The 25,773-nt window shown below is 45.4% G+C and overlaps 1 protein-coding gene and 2 non-coding genes across 3 annotated transcripts in view; 1 reads left to right on the top strand and 2 right to left on the bottom strand.

Annotated features, from left to right (window-relative positions):
- The window catches only part of LOC139235644 (zinc finger protein ZFP2-like), a gene marked incomplete at both ends in the record, with an annotated part of 115,041 nt that overhangs the window by 51,310 nt on the left and 37,958 nt on the right, over positions 1-25,773 (top strand). The window lies entirely within an intron of this gene.
- Positions 850-931, bottom strand: trnas-aga (transfer RNA serine (anticodon AGA)). Its single transcript has one exon. It is a non-coding gene; the product is annotated as a tRNA-Ser (tRNA).
- trnas-aga (transfer RNA serine (anticodon AGA)) lies at positions 2,774-2,855 on the bottom strand. Its single transcript has one exon. It is a non-coding gene; the product is annotated as a tRNA-Ser (tRNA).

Raw genomic sequence — 25,773 nt, 5'->3', positions numbered from 1 at the left:
CTGGATCAACTGGGCTTGTATTCACTGGAGTTCAGAAGAATGAGTGGGGACCTCATAGAAACATTTAAAATTCTGACGGGGTCAGACAGGTTAGATGCAGGAAGAATGTTCCCAATGTTGGGGAAGTCCAGAACCAGAGGTCACAGTCTAAGGATAAGGGGTAAGCCATTTAGGACCGAGATGCGGAGGAACTTCTTCATCCATAGAGTGGTGAACCTGTTGGAATTCTCGACCACAGAAAGTTGTTGAGGCGAATTCACTAAATATATTCAAAAAGGAGTTAGTTGAGGTCCTTGCTACTAGGGGGATCAAGGGGTATGGCGAGAAAGCAGGAATGGGGTACTGAAGTTGAATGTTCAGCCATGAACTCATTGAATGGCGGTTCAGGCTAGAAGGGCCGAATGGCCTACTCCTGCACCTATTTTCTATGTTTCTATGTTTCTATGTGAAAGTTCACAACCGTATTATTTTCCCCAAGTCTTTTTTATAACTTCCAGGACATACCAAATTCATGGTGATGATTTCCACAGACAGTTGCACATACAGAGCGACAAAAATAGAGATAGACAGACACAGAGACACACACACACAAAACCCAAAATTTACACGCACCAACGGGCATGCACAGATGCCTTCAACATCTCGAGCGATAGACCGGCTGAATCACTGTCGCAACTTTGACTGATTTTTGCGATTTGGTTAAACGGATGTATCGTGAATATTGCAGATTAATAAAAATGAGAAACAAATATCAGTGTTGAAAGGTGTGGGACGTTATTCCATTTATCTCATGATCAGTTTGGCAGAGAACTGGTTAAATTGTGAAATGGAATGAAAAATGCTGAGAATCGTAGTCGGCAGGATTCGAACCTGCGCAGGAAAATCCCAATGGATTTCTAGTCCATCGCCTTAACCACTCGGCCACGACTACTGCGTCGCTCGCTTTTCAAACGTTACTCAGAAAAAACTCAGTCATCCATCTCTGTGCAGCAGACGGCCAAAGAATCCTGAAAAAGTCTCCGTTTGCTAAAAATCTGGAAGAGGCAAACTCCTCTCCCTGTATTTTCACAGTTCGATGTTGCTCTGGAATTTTTAATATCCATCTCCACCAAGAAACAGAAGTAAAATTCAACATGTTGAAACAACTGCCTCCCTGTCGGGGAATTGAACCCCGGTCACCCGCGTGACAGGCGGCGATACTGACCACTATACTAACGAGGAACTGACTGTTATTTGCTCTGTCGGAGCAGGAATCGAGCTGTGAACAGAACTGGACACCATGAGATGTCGACAGACACATTGAGAGACAGAGACAAACCGACAAACAGGGAGAGACAGACACCGAGATAGAGACAGCGAGAGACAGAAAGTGTGAGACTGAGAAGGAGCGGCAGAATGGGTGAGAAAAAGACTCAAACACATACAGAGACAGAGATTTGTGTGTTTGATCTATTAAGAGAGAGAGGGAAAGAGTGAGAGAAATACAATGATAAAGCCAGTTACAAGGAGAGAGACAGACAGAGAGAAAGAGATGGAGATTAAAACAGAAAATGATGGAAATACTTCTCAGATTACAGCCGGGACTAACAGAGACAGGCAAAGACATGGACAGACCGAAATGATGGGAAAGAGAGAGCCAGTCAGACAAAGAATCTGAGAGAATCCCATTGGAACAGACGTGGGCACCGTGAGAAAGAGATAGATTTAGAGACTGAGACAAATGGAGAAACAGGGACAGACAGAGTGAGACAAAGACTCAAACATACAAACACATACACAGCTCTGTGAAGAGCGAGAGAGAGAGGCAGAGACCGAGCGGCACAGATACATTTCACAATTTCATTACATTATCGGTTCAGAGTGTCACACAGTTACAGAAACTTGTTGATTCAACCGAAGAAAATCGGACATCACTGCTCAGAATGGGAGGAAATCCGTGTTAAATTAAATAGAAACAAGGAGTGGGGAAGAACCACGCTGGAAAAACCCTTTGTCGTCGAAGGCCAACGCCTTAACCACTCGGCTATCCTGGCCCTGTGAGAGCTTGGATTCTGTCTCTGTGACAAACTGGGCTTCAACCCCAATCCCACAGACAAACACATGCACATTGTCTTGTAGTGAGCATTTACGAACATTTTTAGGAATATTGACACGGGGGCAACTCTCCTACTCTGTTTCGAGTAATGCTCTGGGACCTTTCATATCCACCCGAGGGTGCAGACGGAGCTTCAATTTAACATTTCATCCGAAAGTCAACAGCTTCAACATTGCAAAATTACCCAAGTGCTGCACTTGAATGTTAGCCAAGATGATATGCTCAAGTCCAAGGAGTGCGACTTGAACACACAAATTACTGATTCAGTCGAGAATGCTGCCACTGAACCAAAGCCGATACAAAAGTTCACAACCGTATTATTTTCCCCAAGTCCTTTTTATAAGTTCCAGATTTCCACAGACAGTTGCACATACACAGAGACAAAAATAGAGATAGACAGACACAGAGACACACACACACATAACCAAAAATTTACACGCACCAACGGGCATGCACAGATGCCTTAGACATCTCGACAGATAGACAGGCTGAATCACTGTCGCAACTTTGATTGATTTTTGCGATTTTTAAAACGGATGTATCGTGAATATTGCAGATTAATAAAAATGAGAAACAAATGTCAGTGTTGAAAGGTGTGGGACGTTATTCCATTTATCTCATGATCAGTTTGGCAGAGAACTTGTTCAATTGTGAAATGGAATGAAAAATGCTGAGAATTGTAGTCGGCAGGATTCGAAACTGCGCAGGAAAATCCCAATGGATTTCTAGTCCATCGCCTTAACCACTCGGCCACGACTACTGTGTCGCTGACTTTTTAAACGTTACTCAGAAAAAACTCAGTCATCCATCTCTGCAGCAGACGGCCAAAGAATCCTGAAAAAGTCTCCGTTTGCTAAAAATCTGGAAGAGGCAAGCTCCTCTACCTGTATTTTTACAGTTCGATATAGCTCTGAAATTTTTAATATGTATCTCTACCAAGAAACAGAAGTAAAATTCAACGTTTTGAAACAACTCCCTCCCCGTCGGTGAATTGAACCCCGGTCTCCCGCGTGACAAGCGGGGATACTCACCTGTCTCAACGAGGAACTGACGGGTAGCTACTCGGTCGGAGCAGGAATCGAGCTGTGAACAGAACTGGACACCATGAGAAGTCGACAGACACAATGAGAGACAGAGACAAACCGAGAAACAGGGAGAGACAGACACCGAGATGGAGACAACGAGAGACAGAAAGTGTGAGACTGAGAAGGAGAGGCAGAATGGCTGAGAAAAAGACTCAAACACATACAGAGACAGAGATATGTGTGTGTGATCTATTAAGAGAGAGAGGGAAAGAGTGAGTGAAGGACAATGATAAAGTCAGTGACAAGGAGAGAGACAGATAGAGAGAGAGATAGAGACTAAAACAGAAAATGATGGAAATACTTTTCAGGTTCGAGGCAGCGACTAACAGAGACAGGCAAAAACATTGACAGACCAAAATGATGGGAAAGAGAGAGCCAGTCAGAAAAAGAATCTGAGAGAATCCCATTGGAACAGACGTGGGCACAGTGAGAAAGAGACAGATTGAGAGACTGAGACAAACGGAGAAACAGGGACAGACAGAGTGAGTCAGACTGAGAGAGGCAAAAATTCAAACATACAAACACATACAAAGCTCTGTGAAGAGAGAGAGAGAGGCAGAGACCGAGCGACACAGATACATTTCACAATTTCATTTCATTATCGGTTCAGAGTGTCACATAGTTGCAGAAAATTGCTGATTCAACAGATGAAAATCGGACATCGCTGATCAGAATGGGACGAAATCCGTGTTAAATTAAATAGAAACCAGGAGTGGGGAAGAACCCAAGCTGCAATTATTAATATGTATCTCTACCAAGCAACAGAAGTAAAATTCTCCATTTTGAAACAACTGCCTCCCATCGGGAAATTGAATTGCGGTCTCCCGCGTGACAGGCGGCGATACTCACCAGTATACTAACGAGGAACTGATGTGTACCCCCGCTGTCACAGCAGGAATCGAGCTGTGAACAGAACTGGACACCATGAGAAGTCGACAGACACAATGAGAGACAGAGACAAACCGACAAACAGGGAGAGACAGAGAGCGAGATAGAGACAACGAGAGACAGAGAGTGTGAGACTGATAAGGAGAGGCAGACTGAGTGTGAAAAACACTCAAATACATACATATACAGAGATGTGTGTGTGTGATCTATTAAGAGAGAGAGGGAAAGAGTGAGAGAAAGACAATGATAAAGACAGTGACAAGGAGAGAGACTGATCGAGAAAGAGAGATAGAGACTAAAAGAGAAAATGATGGAAATACTCAGCAGGTTAGAGACAGAGTAAAGAAAGACAGGCAGGCAGAGACATAGACAGATAGAGAGAGACGATGGGAAAGAGAGAGACAGTCAGACAGAGAGGGATGATGGGAAAGAGAGAGCCAAATAGACAGGGAGACTGAGAGAATCCCATTGGAGCAGAACTTTGACACCGTGAGAAAGTAAGAGACAGATTGAGAGATAGCGACAAACAGAGAAACATAGAAAATAGGTGCAGGAGTAGGCCATTCGAGCTTTCGAGTCTGCACCACCATTCAATAAGATCATGGCTGATCATTCAGCTCAGTACCCCTTTCCTGCTTTCTCTCCATATCTCTTGATGCCTTTAGCCTTCATGGCCATAGCTAACTCCCTCTTGAATATAGCCAATGAACTGGCATCAACAACTCTCTGCGATAGGGAATTCCACAGGTTAACAACTCTCTGAGTGAAGAAGTTTATACTCACTTCGGTCCTAAATGGCCTGCCCCTTATCCTTAGACTGTGTCCCCTAATTCTGGGCTTCCCCAACATCGGGAACGTTCTTGCTGCATCTAACCTGTAAAGTCCCGTCAGAATGTTTTATGTTTCTATCAGATCCCCTCTCATGCTTCAAAACTCCAGTGACTACAAGCCCAGTCGATCCAGTCTCTCCTCATATGTCAGTCCTGTCATCCCCGGAATCAGTATGGTGAAACTTCGCTGCACTCCCTCAATAGCAAGAAAGTCCTTCCTCAGATTACGAGACCAAAACTGAACACAATATTCCAGGTGAGGTCTCACAAAGGCCCTGTACAACTGCAGTAAGACCTCCTTACTCATATACCGAAAACCCCTAGCTATAAAGGCCAACATACCATTTGCCTTCTTCACCGCCTGCTGCAACTGCATGTCAACTTTCAATGACTGATGTATCGCGAAACGCAGCTCCCATTGCACCTCCCCTTTTCCTAATCTGCCGCCATACAGATAATATTCTGCCTTCGTGTTTTTGCCACCAAAGTAGATAACCTCGCATTTATCCACATTATACTGCATCTGCCATGCATTTGCCCACTCACCTAACCTGTCCAAGTCACCCTGCAGCCTCTTAGCATCCTCCTCACAGCTCATGCCGCCACCCTGTTAGTAAAATCTGCAAACTTGAAGATATTACACTCAATTCCTTCATCTAAATCATTAATGTATATTGTAAATAGCTGGGGTCCCAGCACTGAGCCCTGCGGCACCCCACTAGTCACTGCCTGCTTTTCTGAAAAGGACCCGTTTATCCCGACTCTCTTCTTCCTGTCTGCCAACCAGTTCTCTATCCACGTCAGAACATTACCCCCAATGATATGCACACCAATACGTGTGTGGGACCTTGTTGAAAGCATTTTGAAAGTAATTACACCACATGCACTGGTTCCCCTTGTCCACTATACTAGTTACATCCTCAATAAATTCCAGAAGATTTGTCGAGCTTGATTTCCCTTTCATAAATTCATGCAGCTTGGACCGAACCTGTCACTGCTTTCCAAATGCACTGCTATTTCATCTTTAATAATTGATTCCTACATTTTCCCCACTACTGATGTCAGGCTAACCGGTCTATAATTATCCATTTTCTATCTCCCTCCTTTTTTAAAATGTGGTGTTACATTAGCTAATCTCCAGTCCATACGAACTGATTTAGATTCCATGGACTGTTGGAAAATGATCACCAATAAATCCGCTATTTCTAGGGCCACTTCCTTAAGGACTTTCCAATGCAGACTATCAGGCCCCGGGGATTTATCGGTCTTCAATCCCATCAATTTCCATAACACAATTACGTGACTGATAAGGATTTCCTTCAGTTCTTCCTTCTCGCTAGATGCTCGGTGCCCTAGTATTTCTGGAAGGTTATGCGTGTCTTCCTTCGTGAAGACAGAACCACAGTAATTGTTCAACTGGTCTACCATTTCTTTGTTCCCCATTATAAATTCGCCTGAATCTGACTGCAAGGGACCTACGTTTGTCTTTTCTAATCTTTTTGTCTTCACATATCTATAGAACTTTATTATGTTTCCAACAAGCTTCCTCTCATAATCCAATTTCTCCATCCTAATTAAACCCTTTGTCCTCCTCTGCTGAATTCTAAATGTCTCCTAGTCCTCAGGTTGCGGCTTTTTCTGGCCAATTTATATGCCTCTTCCTTGCACTATCCTTAATTCCCCTTGTTAGCTACGGTTGAGCCAATTTCCCAGTTTTATTTTTACTCCAATTGTTGAAGTTCGTCTATGTGATCTTTAAATGTTTTCCATAGCCTATCCACCGTCAACCCTTTAAGTATCATTCGCCAGTCTGTTCCAGCCAATTCACGTCTCATACCATCGAAGTTACCTTTCCTTAAGTTCAGGACCCAAGTCTCTGAATTAACTGTGCACTCGCCACCTTAAAAAAGAATTCTACCTTATTATGGTCACTCTTCCCAAGGGGCCTCGCACAACAAGATTGCTAATTTGTCCTTTCTCATTACACACCATCCAGTCCAGGATGGCCAGCCCTCTAGATGGTCCCTCGACATATTGGTCGAGAAAACCATCCCTAATACATTCGAGGAAATCCTCCTCCACCATATTGCTTCCTGTTTGGTTCGCCCAATCTACATGTAGAGCAAGGTCGTCCTTGATAATTGCTGTATCTTTATGGCACGCATCCCTAAATTTCTTGTTTGATGCTGTCTCCAACCTGACTACTACTGTTTGCTGATCTGTACACAACTTCTCTAGCGTTTTCTTCCCTTTGGTATTCCGCAGCGCCACCCATACATGTTCCACATCATCCAAGCTAATGTCGTTCCTGACTATTGCCTTAATTTCCTCTTTAAGCAGCAACGCTACCCCAACACCTTTTCATTTCTGTCTATGCTTCCTGAATGTTGAATTCCCAGCCTTGGTCACCCTGGAGCTATGTCTCCGTCATGCCAATTATATCATATTCAGTAATTGCTGCTTGTGCAGTTAATTCATCCGCCTTATTATGAATACGCCTCACAATGAGGCACAGAGCCTTCAGGCTTGTTATTTTGGCACATTTTGAACCTTTAGAATTTGGCTGTAAGTGGCCCTATTTGATTTTTGCTGTGGGATTCTCTGCCCTCCACCTTTACTTTTAATCTTTTGTTCTGTGCCCATTCGACTTCCCTCTGTCTCCCGTCGCCCTGCCATATTACTTTAAACCCTCCCCAATAACACTAGCAAACACTCCCCCTTGGACATTGTTCCTGGTCCTGCCCAGGTGCAGACCATCCGGTTTAGTTCTGGTCCCACGTCCCCCAGAACCGGTTCCAAAGTCGCAGGAACTTGAATCCCTCCCATCTGCACCACATTTCAAGCCACGTATTCATCTGAGCTATCCTGCGATTCCTGCTCCGACTAGCAGGTGGCACTGGTCGCAATCCTGAGTTTGCGACCTTTGAGGTCCTACTTTTTAATTTAACTCCGAGCTCCCTGAATTCAGCTTGTAGGTCCTCAGACAGAGTGAGTCAGAGAGTGACAGAGACTCAAACACATAAAGATATACAGGGCTCTCTAAAGACAGAGAGTGAGAGGCACAGATACATTTCACAATCCCATTTCTTTGTCAGTTGAGAGTGTGACAGAGTTACAGATTCAACAGAAGGTATTCGGGTAACACTGAGCAGGATGGGAGAAAATCTGTGCAAAATTCAAGAGCTACGAGGAGTGGTGTTCGAACCCACGCGGGTATAAACCCATTAGATCCTAAATGCAACGACTTATACACTCGGCCATTCTGGACTTGTGACCCTTCACATTCTGTCTCTGTGAGAATCTGGGCTTGAGCTCCACCCTCACAGACACACGCATATACACAGGTTTTCAGTGAGCATGTCAGAATATTTATATAAAAGTGACACGGGGCAACTCACTACTCTTTTTCGAATAATGCTGTGGGAACTTTCACATTCACCGGAGAGAGCAGACGGAGCTTCAATTTAACATTTCATCCAAAAGTCAACAGCTTCAACAATGCAAAATTCCGCAAGTACTGCACTTGAGTGTCAGCCAAGCTTATATGCTCAAGTCTCAGGAGTGGGACTTGAAGTCGAAAATACTGCCGCTGAACCAAAGCCGATATCAAATGTCACAACTGTATTATTTTCCCCAAGTCTTTTTAAAAAGTTCCAGTTCATACCAAATTCATGGTGATGATATCCACAGACAGTTGCACATACACATTGACATACATACAGATAGACAGACACAGAGAGACACACACACACACATAACCAAAAATATACACGCACCAATGGACATACACAGAGTGCCTTAGACATAAAGAAGGTTAGACATGCTGAATCACTGTCGCTAATTTGGCTGATTTTTGCGTTTTTCTATCCATATGTATCGTGAATATTGCAAATTAATGAACATGAGAAAAAAATGTCAGTGTTGAAAGGTGTGGGACGTTATTCCACCGAACTCAGGATCCGTTTTGCAGGGATCTGGTTAAATTGTGAAATGGAATGAAAAATGCTGAAATCGGTAGTCGACAGGATCGAACCTGCGCGGTGAAACCCCAATGGTTTTTTTGGTCCATCGCCTTAATCACCCAGGTACGACTACTGGGTTTCTACCTTTTAAATGTTACTCAGATAAAACTCAATCATCCATCTCTTTGCATCAGAACGCCGCAGAGTCCTGAAAAAGTCTCCGTTTGCTAAAATTCTGGAAGAGCCAATCTCCTCTTGCTGTATTTTTACTCTTCTATGTTGCTCTGGAACTTTTAATATGAATCTATACCGAATAACAGAGGTATAATTCTACATTTCGAAAATGCTTCCTCCCGCGTGACAGGCGGGGATACTCACGACTATACTAATGAGGTACTGAGAGGTGTAGATTTTGAGACAGCAGGAATCGAGCTGTGAAAAGAAGTGGACATCATGAGAAAGAGACAGACACATTGAGAGACAGACACAAACAGAGAAACAGGGAGAGACAGACAGCGAGCTAGAGAAATAGAGAGAGATCAAGTGTGAGACTGAGAGGGATAGGCAGACTGAGTGAGACAAAGACTCAAACACGCACATACACAGAGATGTGTGTGTGTGTGCTCCATAAAGAGAGGGAGACAAAGAAAACCAGAGACAAAGAAAAAAACATGGACAAAGAAAGCGACAAAGAGAGAGAGAGAGATAGTGAGAGAGAAGATAGAGAGAGAGAGAGACAGAGATAAAAACAAAAAATGATGGAAATACTCAACAGGTTAGAGACAGGATCGAACAGAGACAGGCAAAGAGAGACAGGCAGACAGAGACATAGACAGACAGTAATGATGGGAAAGAGAGAGACAGTCAGACAGAGAGACTGAGAGAATCCCATTGCAACAGAACTGGACACTGTGTGAAAGACACGGACAGATTGAGAGACCGAGACAAACAGAGAAACAGGGAGAGACAGAGTGAGTCAGAGAGAGGCAGAGTGAGAGAGACAAAGACTCAAACACGCAAACACATGCACAGATCTCTAAAGATACAGAGGTAGTGAGTGAGGCAGAGACTGAGAGACACGATTCCATTTATTTATCGGTTCAGAATGTCATAGAATTGCAGTAAAATGCAGATTCAACAGATTCTTACTGCAGTTGTACATAGCCTTGGTGAGGCCTCTCCTGGAATAGTGTGTTTAGTTTTGGTCTCCTAATCTGAGGAAGGACGTTCTTGCTATTGAGGGAGTGAAGCGAAAGTTCACCAGATTGATTCTCGGGATGGCTGGACTTTCATATGAGGAGAGACTGGATTAACTGGGTTTTTTACATTGGAGTTTAGAAGGATGAGAGGGGATTTCGTAGAAACATAAAGATTCTGGCGGGACGGGACAGGTTAGATGCAGGTAGCTTGTTCCCGATGTTGGGGAAGTCCAGAACCAGGGGACACAGCCTTAGGACAGCCATGTCTCCATGGTGCCAATTATATCATATTCATTAATTGCTACCTGTGCAGTTAATTCATCCACCTTATTACGAATACCCCTCACATTGAGGCACAGAGCATTCAGGCTTATCTTTTTAACACACTTTGTCCCTTTAGACTTTTGCTGTAATGTGGCCCTTTTTGAAAGAAATGACAAGGCTGTATGCAGTTACAGGAGGATGTGAGGGGAAACAAACATAATACTAGGGGAAGAGTACATCCGCGATGGACCAGTATCAGATCAAAAAGAATGGAAATATAAGGGTAATATCTTTATCCGTGTGCCGGAGAGGAGGAAGCCTAACTATAGGTCCTCATCCAGTGGGAGACGGGAGCAAGGATAGATGCGGGTTTGACAATACTACGGAAGGATGCGTCATTGGAATAAAACTTGCCCGAACCTACATTACACGTATCAAGGGTGAGGAGAATATTGTGTGGTAACTAGTCTGGGAATTACGTTAATCCAAGACTGTCGGTGGCAGCGGGAAAGCACGCATGACATGCCAGGAAGACAATGATATGAAATATAAGTGATGAGATGAAGCAAGATATTGATGTTTACATGGAAGAGCAAGCACAATCAATTCCCCTGTTACTTGAAGATTTAACTAGCTGAAGAAATAACATTAAAATATATTAAGAGCTGAAGGAGAAAGCTGAAGAACTGGACAGTGAAATAAAGGATAACCTGAAAAACCCGCCTTGGTACTTGAGATTATACATCCCTGGATAAGGATCCTTTCCCATACCCTAGTGGCAGTACAGATAGTAATAGCCTTGAGTTAGTTGGTGATGTTATGTAACAAGTGCAAAGACAGGTGAGGCTTACCCGAGCAAAGTTACAAGATAGGGATTAGAATTATATCCCATGTGTTAGTCCTAGTGCAGCTGATAGTGGTGTTGATGCTCCTGGGAGACTGTACAGGCAGATATAAGAGACGTAGAAAGAAGAGATTGGCCAAGACCCGTAACCAAGAACGCAGAAAGCCTTTGCTAGATCTAAAGAAGGTTAATCAAACAAAAAGACGGCATGAATACCTGATCTGAGTCATGAGTGTCCCAATCCTGTCGCCTGACCAACGAAACGGAGGCGGGAGAAATAGGAATCAGGACAGGATAAGGCAGGGAAAGGAAAATTGTTGTTCATGGTGGGTTTTTTAAGGGCTGATCACCTAAAGCCTACGCAGTCCTCAAATTGATGTGGCATTCAATTGTGGTAATAATGGTAGTGGAAGGGATATGTATCGTGATCCAACTATATCTGATGTGGAAGATCAGAGAGATATACAACCACGTGGTTCTAGCCGAACAGCAAACAGCCTTGTTAATTATGTAATGTAGGCATGATAGGGAGGCGAGTGACTTTGTAACGCATTAGGGAAACAACCAAGACCCCGAGCTTATGCACTGTATGTACAAAAATAAATATAAGTGGCGTGCCAATATCCCAGGGAAATGGTCAGGGGTACTTTGTAAAGACTCCGCAAAAGATGGAACTACAAGTGATCCCAAGGGTATGGACTTGATATCACCATTTCCAGCAGATGGTTCAGAACATATATGTGGTAAGCTAATTATTTAGAAATAATCAGGGATCAACAGGAGGGACTGAAAGGGCAGATTACAAATTGTAATTACAATTAATAATAATAATTGCGATGTTTTAAAATGGAGTTAACAGGTTTTTAAAATGGAACCCACAGCCTGTTTTTTTTGGGAAGCATGTGTGGGATGCCTTCCACAGAGGAGCAGATGTTCCAATCCATAGAACAAACGCCTTGGGAGCTGCGCATGGACACAGATAACATGGAATTGGAATTGTATAACAAAATAAGAGTTAAATAAAAGAATCATAACAAAATGTATTTGGAATTGCCAATTAAGGCATATAGATGCCAAATTGGAGGAAGCGCTGTACCAATCAATCATGTATTAATCAATCAGCATGAATTAATTGTAATTACTTAATGCTATAATCTGAAACTGTATAAAGTAAGATGTCTCTGGCAGTATCTTCGAGCATTCCTTCAAGGATAGCTCCCCTGCCGTCTTGTATTAATAAAACCTGCATTTACTTTAAGGCTAACAGAATCCTAGTGGTGGTTTCAAGTTAACCCTAACAAGGTTAGAGAGATAGGGAGAGCTGTCGGGGCTCGAAGAGGTTAGAGAGATCGGGAGGGGTGTAGGGCTGGAGGAGATTACGGAGATAGGGAGGGGTGTAGGGACTGGAGGAGGTTACAGAGATAGGGAGGGGTGTAGTGGCTGGAGAAGGTTACAGAGAGAGGAAGGGGTGTAGGGGCTGGAGGAGGTTACAGAGATAGGGAGGGGCGGGGACATCGAGGGGTGTGAACAGGATGCTGAGAATTTAAAAATCAGCGCCTCACTGGGGCCGAGGAGGGGGGAGAAGTGCAGGAACACAACCCCCTCACTACCTACCATGCACTAACCCCCATCATCTGTTAAATCACCGGGAGTTCCAGCGACACTCCTCCCCCTCTCTCTCGGTATTTATCTACTCACTGCCTCACTCAAAGCTTATCTCCCATTGACAATCCATGTGAGTGCCCTCGTTGTCCCAGAATTGCTCCCCGTGGACACCGACTGACCTTTCCCGTGCCTCCACCACCCTCCTCCTGTTACGTGACGGCCGACAAATTCAGGTTGTGTTCCACTCAGCAAGCAAAATATCGGGGCTGGGGCCGGGGGGGAAGGGGGTCACATAAATTAAAACACGTGGCGGCCAGAGGAAGGGCCTTGCGGGACCGTGTCCGGCCCACGGGCCGTATGTTTGACACCTCTGATCTACACTGTGAAGCCCCGTAAGAATTTTGTATATTTTAAAATGAGATCACCTCTCATTCTTCTATACTCTACAGAATATAGGCTTAGTCTACTCAATCTCTCCTCAAAGGATAATGCCCCATCCCAGGAATCAGTTTGGTGAACCTTCGTTGCCATCCTCAATAGTAAGTACATCCTTCCTTAGGTAAGCAATCAAATCTGTATACAATACTCCAGGTGTAGTCTCACCAGTGTCCTATATAATTGCAGTAAGATGTCTAGGAGCAAGCTATTATTTAAATTGAGAAAGATTGCAAAGTGCCGCAGTACAGCAGGCCCTGGGGTTACTTGTGCATGAAACACAAAAGGATAGCATGCAGGTACAGCAAGTGATCAGGAAGTCCAATGTATCATGAACTTTTTTGCAAAGGGGATGGAGTATAAAAGTGGGGAAGTCTTGCTACAGCTATATAAGGTTTTGGTGAGGCCACACATGGAATACTGCATGCAGTTTTGTTTTCCATATTTACGAAAGGATATAATTGCTTTGGAGGCAGTTCAGAGAAGGTTCACTAGGTTGATATAAGGGATCAGCAGGTTGACTTATGAAGAAAGGTTGAGTAGTTTGGGCCTCGACTCATTGGAATTAAGAAGAATGAGAGGTGATTTGATCGAAACAAGGTAGATGCAGAGCTGTGTTTCCACTGATGGGGGGAGACTCGAACTAGAGGGCATGATCTTCGAAGTAGGGGCCGCCCATTTAAAACAGATGAGGAGGAATTTCTTCTCTCAGAGGGTTGTAAATCTGTCGAACTCGCTGCCTCAGAGAGCTGTGGAAGCTGAGACATTGAATCAATTTAAGACAGAAATAGTTTCTTAAATGATAAGGGGATAAGGGGTTATGGAGAGCGGGCGGGTAAGTGGAGCTGAGTCTATGATCAGATCAGCCATGATCTGATTGAATGGCGGAGCAGGCTCGATGGTATGGCCTACCCCAGTTCCTATTTCTCATGTTCCTTTTCTTATGTTTACTAGTATCCTCAACTCCTCTTGTAATAAAGGCCGACATACCATTTGTTTTCTTAATTGCTTGCTGTGCCTGCATTTTAACTTTCAGTGATTCGTGTACAACGACACAAAGGTCCCTCTGAACACCAACATTTCCCAATCTCGCACCATTTCAAGTAGCTGTTTCCAGTCCACTTTGGCTAAACCACATCTCAGTTTAGTAAAATTGGCTTTTCCCCAATTGAGAACTTTTATTCCTGGTCTATCTTTGTCCTATTCAATAGCTACCCTAAATCTAACTGAATTACGATCACTAGCACCAATGCTCTCCCAATGATACCCCTTCCACCTGCCCAGCTTCAGTCCCTAATACTATGTCCAGAACTTCCCCCTCTCTTGCTGGGCTTGCTACATACTGGCTAAAAGGTTCAGCTGGTTGCTGACCCCTCTGCAAAGGGAAATAGGTCCTTCCTATCCACTCTATCTAGGCCTCTCATAATTTTATACAGCTCATTAACGTCTGCCCTCAGCCTCCTCTGTTCCAAAGAAAACAAACTTTTAAGAGGGTTGGTGGGCTGGAGGATGTTACAGAGATAGGGAAGGGTGAGACCCTGGAGAGATTTGAAAAAGAGAATGTATATTTTAAAGGCTGATGCCACCAGCCATCTCGCCCAGCACAGAATGTAACTCAATACCAACCGGAAGGATGTTACGTTTACTACTACGCATGCACAATGAGAGGAAATCAATCTATGTCCCTTTAACTAACAGCGGCATGGAAAGAGGAAAATGAATGACCTTTAAATACCTGGTCCACTTGGCACTGAAGTGTCTGAAACTCATAATAGGAACTCATAAATGGAAATAAAATACTGACAGATGTTAAACTGTTTTGTTGACAAAAGAAATCTCGATTCACTTTTAAAAGATAAATTGTTTAACAGAGGTTGACACATACTTACCCGATGGGCCGACTCAGGATCCACACCTCAAGCACCGCGATTGATTGCAGAACACGCTGCTCCTGGACCCTCCGGCCTCTGACCTCTCTTCCTGTTGGTTCCCAGGGCAATCAATCACCACTCGCCAACATTACACTGCCAGATAAAGTTGAGGGGCTCGGAGGAAGAAATAAAATGAGGCCGTGAATCTGAGTTGAAAAATACAATTAGAAAAGCATGATTAAATGAACGAGGAGAGACAATACAAACTAAAGGGTACAATCCTAAAGGGGATGCATGAACAGTGAGATCTGCGGGTATATGTGGACAAATCGCTGAAGGTGGCAGGACAGGTTGGGAAAGCAGTTAAAAAAGCTTACAGGATCCTGGGCATCACAGAGTACAAAAGCAAGGATGTTATGATGAAAATTTGTAAAACACTGGTTCGGTCTCAACTGGAGCGTTGTGTCCAATTCTGGGCACCGCAGATTAGGGTGTGATGGCCTGAGAAAGGGTGCAGAAAAGATTGACAAGAATGATTCACGAGATGAGGGACTTCAGTTACGTGGATTGACTGGAGAAGCTGGGGTTTTTCTCCTTGAAGCAGAGAAGGTTGAGAGGAGAATTGATAGAGGTGTTCAAGATCATGAGGGGTCCGGACAGAGTAGATAGAGAGATACTGTTCGCATTGGTGGAGGGTCGAGAACCAGAGGAGACGGATTTAAGGTGGATGAGCAGAAGAACCAAAGACAGTGTGAGTAAAATCTATTTTAATGCAGTGAGTCGATCGGATCTGGAATGCACGGCCTGACAGGTTGGTGGAGGCAGACTCAATCACAGCTTTCAAAAGGGAATTGGATAAGTATCCGAAAGAAAACATTTGCAGGACCGGGGGGAAAGGGCGGGGTAATGGGACTAGCTGGGAGCCGGCAAGGGCTCGACGGGCCGAATGGCCTTCCGTGCTGTAACCATTCTCTGATTGTGTGAGCATAACCACTCTGTTCCCTGACTCAATCTGAAGCCTTCCTTATTGTGAGCACCTCTGTTAAACCTGTCGACATTAGCTTTAAATATATTCAATGACCAAGCCTCCACAGCTCTCTGGGGCAGAGAATTCGACAGATTACAACCCTCTGAGAGAAGAAATTCCTCCTCATCTCAGTTTTAAATGCTCTGAGGAGAAAAGCTGCATTTGTAACTAGAACAGAATTTACTGGGATTGCTTTGGGCACTGAACCATGTTCATTGTGGCAGCTCTTGTTTGTTTCTGATTATCTTAATAACCCCTATATATGGGCTGGAGATTAATATCTTGTATAAATGTTGAACAAATTGTCTTCGTTTCAAACACAGTGTGTCGAATATTTGATTCCTCCATGATCAGAGGAGACTAATTGATGTTCTGTTACCGACTGTTCCATTTTAGGGCTTTTTCTTAATCTCACTTACATCACTTCTCACCTAGTTCACCTTCTATTATATCAAACCCCAAACTTGTTCCGTTTGAGCACACGAGTTGTAGTTGTAGTAGACTTAACTGCAGTGTCTTACTTTAAACTCAGCTGAAATCCTTTGAACCGCCCCTTTATTGAACTGCCTTGCATTAGATTTGAAATCCGTTACTTTCTGTAACCTGGTTTTGGAACCGATTGAATTTTAAAATGCATCCACACATTTTGCACATGATAGTCTGTGAAATATTCTGAATTTGTAATTTTCATTGCCACAAACTCAGTTCCCTGGCCACCGACTCAATCCCTCTCCCCAACTTGTGCCTGTGCCTGAACCGGACTGTTTGCAACCTTGGTGCCATACTTAACCCTGAAGTATGTTTTTGACACATATCCACACCATAATTAAGAATGCATATTTGCACCTCTGTAACATCGCCCTTGCCTCAGCTCATCCGCTGCTGACCCCTCATCCCTGCCTTTGTTATTTCTGGACATGACTATTCCAACGCAGTCCTGACACATTCTCATCTGCATAAACTGTAGTTGATCCAAAATTAGGTTGCCCGTGCCCTAACTCTCACCAAGTACAGCTCACCCATCAGCCCTGTGCTCGCTGAACTTCATTGGCTTCTGGTTCAGCAATGCCTTGATTTCAAAATTCTAATACTTATTTTCAAAACTCTCGATGGCCTCGCCCCTCCCTGGCTCTGTAAACTCCTCCAGCCCCAACCAGCACCACACCGCCACCAGCCACCACCCCCCCACCCCCCACACAGCCTATGAAATATCTGTCTTCCTGAGCATCCCTAATTATAATTGGTGGCTGTGCCTTTTGTTGCCCAGGCCCCAAGTTCTGGAAAACCCAGCCTAAACCTTTCTGTCTCACCCATGCTGTACCTGCTCTGGCAGTTCTTGATGCGATAGTGGAAAGCAAGCTTTTCTCTCTTATCTAATCTATGCTGCATCTTTCCATGGAGTGTTTGATAGGAGTTTGTAGGGTGAGCTTTATTCAGTATCTAACGCGTGTTGTTCCTCCCCTGGGTGTGTTTGATGGGACGGTGCAGAGGGAGATTTACTCTGTATCTAACCCGTGCTTTACCTGTCCTGGAAGTGTTTGATGGACAGTGTCGGGGGAGCTTTACAGTGTATGTAATCTGTGCTGTACCTGCGCTGGGAGTGTTTGATGGGACAATGTCGCAGGAGTTGTACACTATATCTAACCCATGCCGTAACTGCGATGGGAGTGTTTGATGGATAAGTCTATGGAGAGCTTTACTCTCTGACTAACCCATGCTGTGCCTATTGTGCGCGTGTTTGATGGGACAGTGTACAGGGAGATTAACTCTGTATCTAACCAATACTGTACCAACCCTGGGAGTGTTTGGGACAGGCTAGAAGGAGATTTAACCTTCAAAAACCAAAACTGTCTCTGCCTGGGAATGTCTGGTGAGACATTGTAGAGGGAGCTTTACTATGCATCTAACCTGTGTTGTCATCATCATCATCATAGGCAGTCCCTCGGAATCGAGGAAAACTTGCTTCCACATCGGAAGTGAATTATTTGGTGGCTGAACAGTCTAATACGAGAGCCACAGACTCTGTCACAGGAGGGACAGATAGTCGTTGAAGGAAGGGGTGGCTGGGACTGCTTTGCAGCGCGCTCTTTCCACTGCCTGCACTTGTTTTCTGCATGCTCTTGGTGATGAGACTCCCGGATGCATTTCCTCCACTTAGGGTGGTCTTTGGCCAGGGACTCCCAGATGTCAGTGCGGATATCGCACTTTATCAGGGAGGCTTTGAGGGTGTCCACGTAACGTTTCCGCTGCCCACCTTTGGCTCATTTTCCGTGAAGAAGCTCCGCATAGAGCACTTGCTTTGTGAGTCTCGTGTCTGGCATGCGAACTATGTGGTCTGCGTAGCGGAGCTAATCGAGTGTACTCAGTGCTTCAATGCTGGGGACGTTAGCCTGGACGAGGACGCTGATGTTGGTGTGCCTGTACTGCCAGGTGAATTGTAGCATTTTGCGGAGACATCATTGGTGATATTTCTCCAGCGAGAAAAATTGTCTACTGCAGTGTCCATGCCTCTGAGCCATACAGGAGGGCGGGTATTACTACAGCCCTGTAGACCATGAGCTTGGTTGTACCTGCCCAGGGAATGGTTACTGAGACAGTGTAGAGGAAACTTTACTCTGTCTCTAACCCATGCTGTGTCTGTCCTGGGAGTGTTTGATGGGACAGTGTAGAGGGAGATTTACTCTGTATCTCACCCGTGCTACACCTGCCCCGCGAATAAACACTGGAACAGTATAGAGGGAGATTTTCTCGACATCTAACAGATGCTGTATCTGCCCTGGAATGGCTGGGACAAGTTAGAGAGAGATGTCGTCTGTGTCTAACCTGTGCTGTACTTGCACTGGAAACGTTTGATGGAACAGTATAGAGGGAGCTTTATTCTATATTTAACCTGTTAAGTCCAGAAAACGTAATGTGATTGAGTACTGTAGACGTGAGTAAGTGTGACCTGTCTCTTTATTCTAACTTCAGAGTGCACGTACAACATGGAATGTCTGCTTATATACAGTGCTCACAAGGGACGCTGGGATCCCTTGGGACTCCAACATGTACGCCCTGTGGTGGTGGTAGAATTCTGGTTACATAGGCTTATATACATCACATCACTCCCTCCCAATGTCAATAGTACACTTATTTGCAAGTTGAGGCGATCTGGGGCATTTCGCTCCCGAGTCGATCGTCTCGGTACAAATGCAGGTGCAGGTGAGTTGGTTGGTTCTTCGCTGGTCTGCTGCGTAGCTGACCTTGCTGGGCTGCTGGGAATGATGAGTTCAGCTTCGTGGTCAACCATGATGTTGGTTGCCACTTGTGCGTGTGTCGAATGGTCGAAGTTGGTTGCTTGTGGATGTCTGTGAATCGCGGTTTGGTTTGGTCCAAATGCTTTCTGCAAGTTATTCCATTTACGAGTTTGACCTGAAACATCCTCCTCCCTTCTTTGGCTATGACAGTGCCAGCAAGCTATTTGGGACCAGGTCCATAGTTAAGTACAAATACAGGGTCATTGACTTCAATATTGCGTGACAGATTTGTGCGATCACGGTACATGCTTTGTTGATGCCGCCTGCCCTCGACTTGATCATGGAGATCAGGGTGAACGAGAGAAAGCCTTATTTTGAGCATCCTTTTCTGGAGCAGCTTAGCTGGGGAACCCCTGTGAGAGAATGGTGTCTGGTGCAGTGGCTGAGCAGGACTCGGGGCAGGTGGGTCTGCAGGGAGCCTTTTGACATATGTTTCAAGCTTTGCTTGATGGTTTGGACTGCACGTTCTTTCTGGCCATTGGATGCGGGCTTGAATGGGGCAGATGAGATGTGCTTGATCCCATTGCGTGTCATGAATTCCTTGAATTTAGCGCTGTTGAAGCATGGCCCGTTGTCGCTGATAAGGACATCAGGCAGGACGTGCGTGGCTCGTAGGTTTTCGAGGGTGGCAGTGGACGTGCTTACAGACATTATTACACACTCAATCCAGTTAGAATAAACAACCACAAGAACGAAGAACATTTTGCCTAGAAATGGGCCAGCAAAGTCAACGTGGATCCGAGACCACGGTTTGGAGGGCCATGACCACAAACTTGGGTGCCCTGGGTGCACTGCTCAGTTGTGAGCAAGTGGTGCATTGGCACACGCAAGACTCCAAATCTCAGTCAATTTCGGGCCACCACACATGTGGTCTGGCTATAGCTTTCATCATTACTATGCCTGGGTGGGCACAGTGTAGGTCGCGTTTGAACATTTCCCTGCCTTTCGTGGGCAAAATCACGTGATTACCCCAGAAAAGACAGTCCGTCTGTATGGACATTTCGTCTTTACACTGCTGGAACAGCTTGATCTCTTCATCCATCTCCGCTGGGGCGCAGGACTAGCTCCCATGGAGGACCCCGTTTTTACAAAGGACAGTAAAGGATCCTGGCTGCTCCAGGTCCTCATCTGGCGGCCGTAATGGGTGACTTTTCATTTTCAAATGCATCCATCACCAAGAGCAATTCTGCAGGCTGTGCCATTTCCACCCGCAGTTCTCTGTGCCTGGCCAGCGGTGAATTACATACTTATATGCATACAGCATGAGCGCCAATCTTTGGATGCGAGCAGAAGCATTTGTATTAATACCTTTGCTCTCTGTGAATAGCGATATGAGCGGCTTATGGTGAGTTTCTAACTCGGACTAAAGCCCAAAATGATACTGGTGCATTTTTCACCCCGTAACGCATGCCAGAGCTTCTTTTTCAATCATGCTGTAGGTCCTTTCGGCCTTGGACGATCTCCTGGACGCATAGGCGACCGGTTGCAATGTTCCCAATTCGTTTGCATATTGTAACACACGCCCGAGCTCGTACAAAGATGCATCGCAAGCTAGCACTAAACATTTTCATGAATCATACAGGACAAGCAGTTTGTTGGAACATAACAGATTTTTGGCTTTCTCAAAAGCAGTCTCTTTTGATCTTCCCCATGCCTAATAATCTCACTTGTGCAGCCATATGTGTAGAGGTTCTAGCAAGGTGCTTAACCCGGGTAGGAGATTACCAACATAATTGAGAAGACCCAGGAACGACCGCAGCTCCGTCACGTTCTGTGGTCTCGGCGCGTTCTTGATGGCCTCCGTCTTGGTGTCAGTGCGTCTGATGCCATCTGCCACGATTCTTCTCCCTAAAAGCTCGACCTTGGTCGCCAGGAAAACACACTTCGAACGTTTCAACCTGAGTCTCACATGATCTAGCCGACTTAGAACCTCTTCCACGTTCTGCACGTGCTCGATGGTGTCCCGACCTGTGACCAGTATATCATCCTGGAAAAGCACGATGTGCAGAACCGACTTTAGCAGACTCTCCATTTCTCTTTGAAAAATAGCCACGGTCGATCGAATTCCAAACGTGCATCTAATGTCGATGAACAGACCTTTGCGTGTTGATGCAGGTGAGGCCTTTTTAAGATTCCGCTAGCTCCTGCATCATGTCGGCTGAGGTCAGGTCCAACTTGGTGAATGTCTTTTCTCCTGCCAGTGTCGCTAATAGTTCATCTGCCTTGGGTTGCGGGTACTGGTCCTGCAGCGAAAAATGGTTAATCATTACTTTATAGTCCCCGCAAATTCTGACCGTGACATCGCCCTTGAGAACCAGAACAACCTGACTGGCCTACTCGTTGAACTGCACTAGTGCGATGATGCCCTCTCGTTGCAGCCTGTCTAACTCGATCTCCACTTTCTCTCGCATCATAGATGTCACTGTCCTTGCCTTGTGATGGATGGGTCATGTTCCGGGAATCAAGTGGATCTGCACCTTCACCCTCAAGAAACTTCCGATCTCTGGCTCAAACAACGATGGAAACTTGCTCAGATGTTGGGCACATGAGGCATCATCGATGGATGAAAGCGCTCAGATGTCCTCCCAGTTCCAGCGTATTTTTCTCAGCCAGCTTCTGCCGAATAGTGTGGGGCCATCTACTGAATCTATCCTTAGTGGTAGTTCGTGCACGGTTCCATCATAAGAGACTTTTAATACTGTGCTGACAATTACAGGGATCAGCTCTTTAGTGTAAGTTTTCAGTTTGGTGTGAATGGGGCTCAGCTTGGGCCTGTCGAAGGCCCTTTTCCCATGATGGACTGACTCGCACCCACGTCCAATTCCATGGATACTGGAATTCCAATCAGTTCAACATTTAACATGATCGGTGGACATTTCTTGATGAAGGTGTGTACCCCGTACACTTCTGCCTCCTCGGTTTGAGTCTCTAATTCAGTTTGATCCACCATGGATCGGTCTTCCACTGCAATGTGGTGCTTTGCAGTGTTTGCAGATCATCTGCACATTCGCTGGAGGTGTCCCATTGTTCCACAGCCTTTGCATGCATCGTGTTTGAGGCTGCATTGATGGGCTCGATGATCAGCTCCGCAGTGCCAACAAGCTGTTAACTGCCTCGCATTAATGTTTGATGGCAGACTCTGAGTCATCTGAGATCATGCAGCTGCAGGCGTGCACATTCTGCCATATGCATTCCTGCCTGAAAACGATTACTTTGTGTACAGTACTTGCCCAAACATCTGTACGCTGCGAAATCTGTTTGATGTTATCGCTGGTGGACATAAATGCCTAGGCTATCGTTATGGCTTTGGTCAGGTGCAGTGTTTCAACAGTCAATAGTTTGCGAAGGATATCCTCATGGCCAATGCCAAGCACAAAAAATCTCTCAGCATTTACTCCAGGCATCCATCAAATTCGCAATATCCTGCAAGGTGCCTTATTACGTCGACGTAGCTCGCCACTTCCTGGCCTTCAGACTGTTGACATGTGTAAAATCGATACCTTGCCATCAGAATGCTCTCCTTCGGATGTAGGTGCTCCTGGACCAGTGTACACAGTTCTTCATACGATTTGGTTGTTGGTTTCACCGGAGCAAGAAAATTATTCATGAGGCCATAGGTTGTTGCCCCGCAGAGAGTGAGGAGGATCGCCCTTTGTTTGGCAACATTCACATTCCCTGCCAGCTCGTTGGCCATGAAGTATTAGTCGAGTCGCTGCATGAAGACCTCCCAATCGTCCCCTTCTGAGAATGTCTCCAGGATACCAACAGTTCTCTGCATTTTCACATGATGGTTCATTATCTCGTCGCCAATTGTTATGTCCAGAATAAAGTAACGTGATTGAGTACTGTAGACATGAGTAAGTGTGATCTTGTCGTCGTTTTTCGAACTCCAGTTTGCACATACAGCATGGGAGACCTGTTTATATACAGTGCTCCCAAGGGATGCTGGGATCCCTTGGGACTCCAACAGATATGCCCTCTGATGGCGGTAGATTGCTGGTTACATAGGGTTGCATACATAACATAACCCCTGTTGTACTTGCCCTGGGAATGTCTGATGGGACAGTGTAGAGGGAGTTTTAATCTGTATCTACTCCATGTCCATTGTACTCCGTAGAGGACGAAATCCACATTGTGACTCCAGGAGGAGCTCCTCAGCCACAGAGGAAGACGGTTGAGGAGGATTCTAGCGATGTCTTTCCCAGTGGCTGGTAACAGGGAGACTCATCTGTAATTGCCACAGTCGGACTTGTCCCCTTTGTTAAAGATGGTCACAATTACTGCATCTGTGAGATCTCCAGGCCTGCTCTCATCCTTCCAGATGAGAGAGATGAGGTCATGCATTCATGCCAATATTGCCTCTCCACCATACTTTAGTGCCTCAGCGGGGATTGCATCCGCTCCCATTGTCTTGTTGTTCTTGAGCTGGCGGATGGCCTTTTCTACCTCGTGCAGGGCTGAGGTTTTGCTGAGATGTTGGCGGGTAGCATGCTGCAGGATGGAGTCGAGGACACTCGAGTCAAAGGCAGAGTCTCGGTTAAGGACATCTTCGAAGTGCTCCTTCCAGCGGGTCCTGACTGCCTCAGTGTCCTTGATGAGTGTTTCCCCATTCTTGGCCAGCAGTGGGGCGGTGCCTTGGGTGCTTGGACCATAGGTGGCCTTGACTGCGATGAAGAATCCTCGCACATCATGGCTGTCGGCCAGCTGCTGAAACTCCTGTGTTTTCTCCACCCACCATCTATGCTTACGGTCACAGGTTTTTTTCTTGGACCTCAGCCTTAAGCCGTCTGTAATGCTGCTTTGCTGCTCCCGAGTTGGGTTGTTGTTTTAGGTTCAGAAATACCCTGTGCTTGTGATTAATTAGCTCTTGCATCTCCTGGTCATTCTCATCAAACCAGTCCTGGTGTTTCCTCGATCAGGCTAACATCCCCAGCATCGAAGCACTGACCACACTCGACCAGCTGCATTGGGTGGGCCACATTGTTCACAACTATTTTAAGTAGAACAATAATCAGGTTCCTCCTGATTAAAGCGTGGAGGGGGGTCACACTCCAGAAACTTTCATTAAAGTGCCCCCTTGTTTTATTGGGGGGAATCAAAAACACAAATTAACAATTCAACATAAAGATAAGTTTTGTCAAATCAAATCAAATGAATTAAAATTACAATTCCGTTCCCTCTGGAATCATGCACTCCAGTCTCTCTGGTGCTCACCTCTGATGGAAGGCCACGAGTCTACCGGTGGACACTGCATGCTCAATCTCCAGGGATACCCTGGCTCGACACATTGTTCAGCTGCCTGACACAAGACTCCCAAAGCAAGGCTCTACTCGGAACTCCTACATGGCAAGCGAGCCTACAGTGGGCAGAGGAAACCTTTGAACGACACCCTCAAAGCCTCCTTGATAAAATTCAACAACCCCCCGATACCTGGGAGTCCCTGACAAACGTCCGCCCTAAGTTGAGGAAGTGCATCCGGGAGGGCTCTGAGCACCTCGAGTCTCATTGCCGAGAACATGCAGAAACAAAACATAGGAGCATGCGGCAAACCAGTCCCACCCACCCTTTCCTTCAACGACTGGCTGTCCCACCTGTGACAGAGACTGTAATTCCCGTACTGGATTGTTTAGTCACGTAAGAACTCACCTTTAGAGTGCAAGCAAGTCTTCCTCGATTTTGACGGACTGCCTGTGATGTTAATGATGCGTACCTAACCTGTGTTGTGCCTGTCCTGTGCATTTGTGGATTGGCTGTTTAGAGAGAGATTTACCCCGCATCTAAATTATACTATACTTGCCCTGGGAGTGTTTGATGGGACAGTGTAGAGGGAGCTTTACTCCATATCTAACCGGTGCTATACCTGACCTGGGGGTGTTTGATTCATCACTGTAGATGGAGCTTTACTCTGTATCGAAGATGTGCTGTACATACCCTGGCAGTGTTTGATGGGACAGTGTAGAGCGAGCTTTACTCTGTATCTAACCCGTGCTGTAGCTGCCACCAGTACGCTTGCCGCCTTCTGTAAGAGGTCGGCACCGGAGGGACTGGAGTGCATCATCACCTCCAGCAAGCAAAATTTTAATTTGATTTAAGTTTATCGTCCAAAATTTAATTGATTTATTTTGTCGGTTATAGTTCCCCTCCCTCCTTTAATCAGGATTCTTTTGATTTACAGGTCAACAACAAAATAGTTGTGATGTACCTGCCCTGGGATTGTTTCTTGGGACAGTGCAGAGGGAGCTTTATTCTGTATCTAACCTGTGCTGTGCATACCCTGGGAATACCTGGTGGGACAGTGCAGATGGATCCTTGCTGAGTATTTAATATGTGCTGTACCTGCCCAGGGAGTGTTTGATGAATCAGCGTACAGCA

This window comes from Pristiophorus japonicus, chromosome 23 (assembly GCF_044704955.1).
Source record: "Pristiophorus japonicus isolate sPriJap1 chromosome 23, sPriJap1.hap1, whole genome shotgun sequence".
Lineage (NCBI taxonomy): Eukaryota > Metazoa > Chordata > Chondrichthyes > Pristiophoridae > Pristiophorus > Pristiophorus japonicus.
This window is presented reverse-complemented; position numbering and strand designations above follow the sequence as displayed.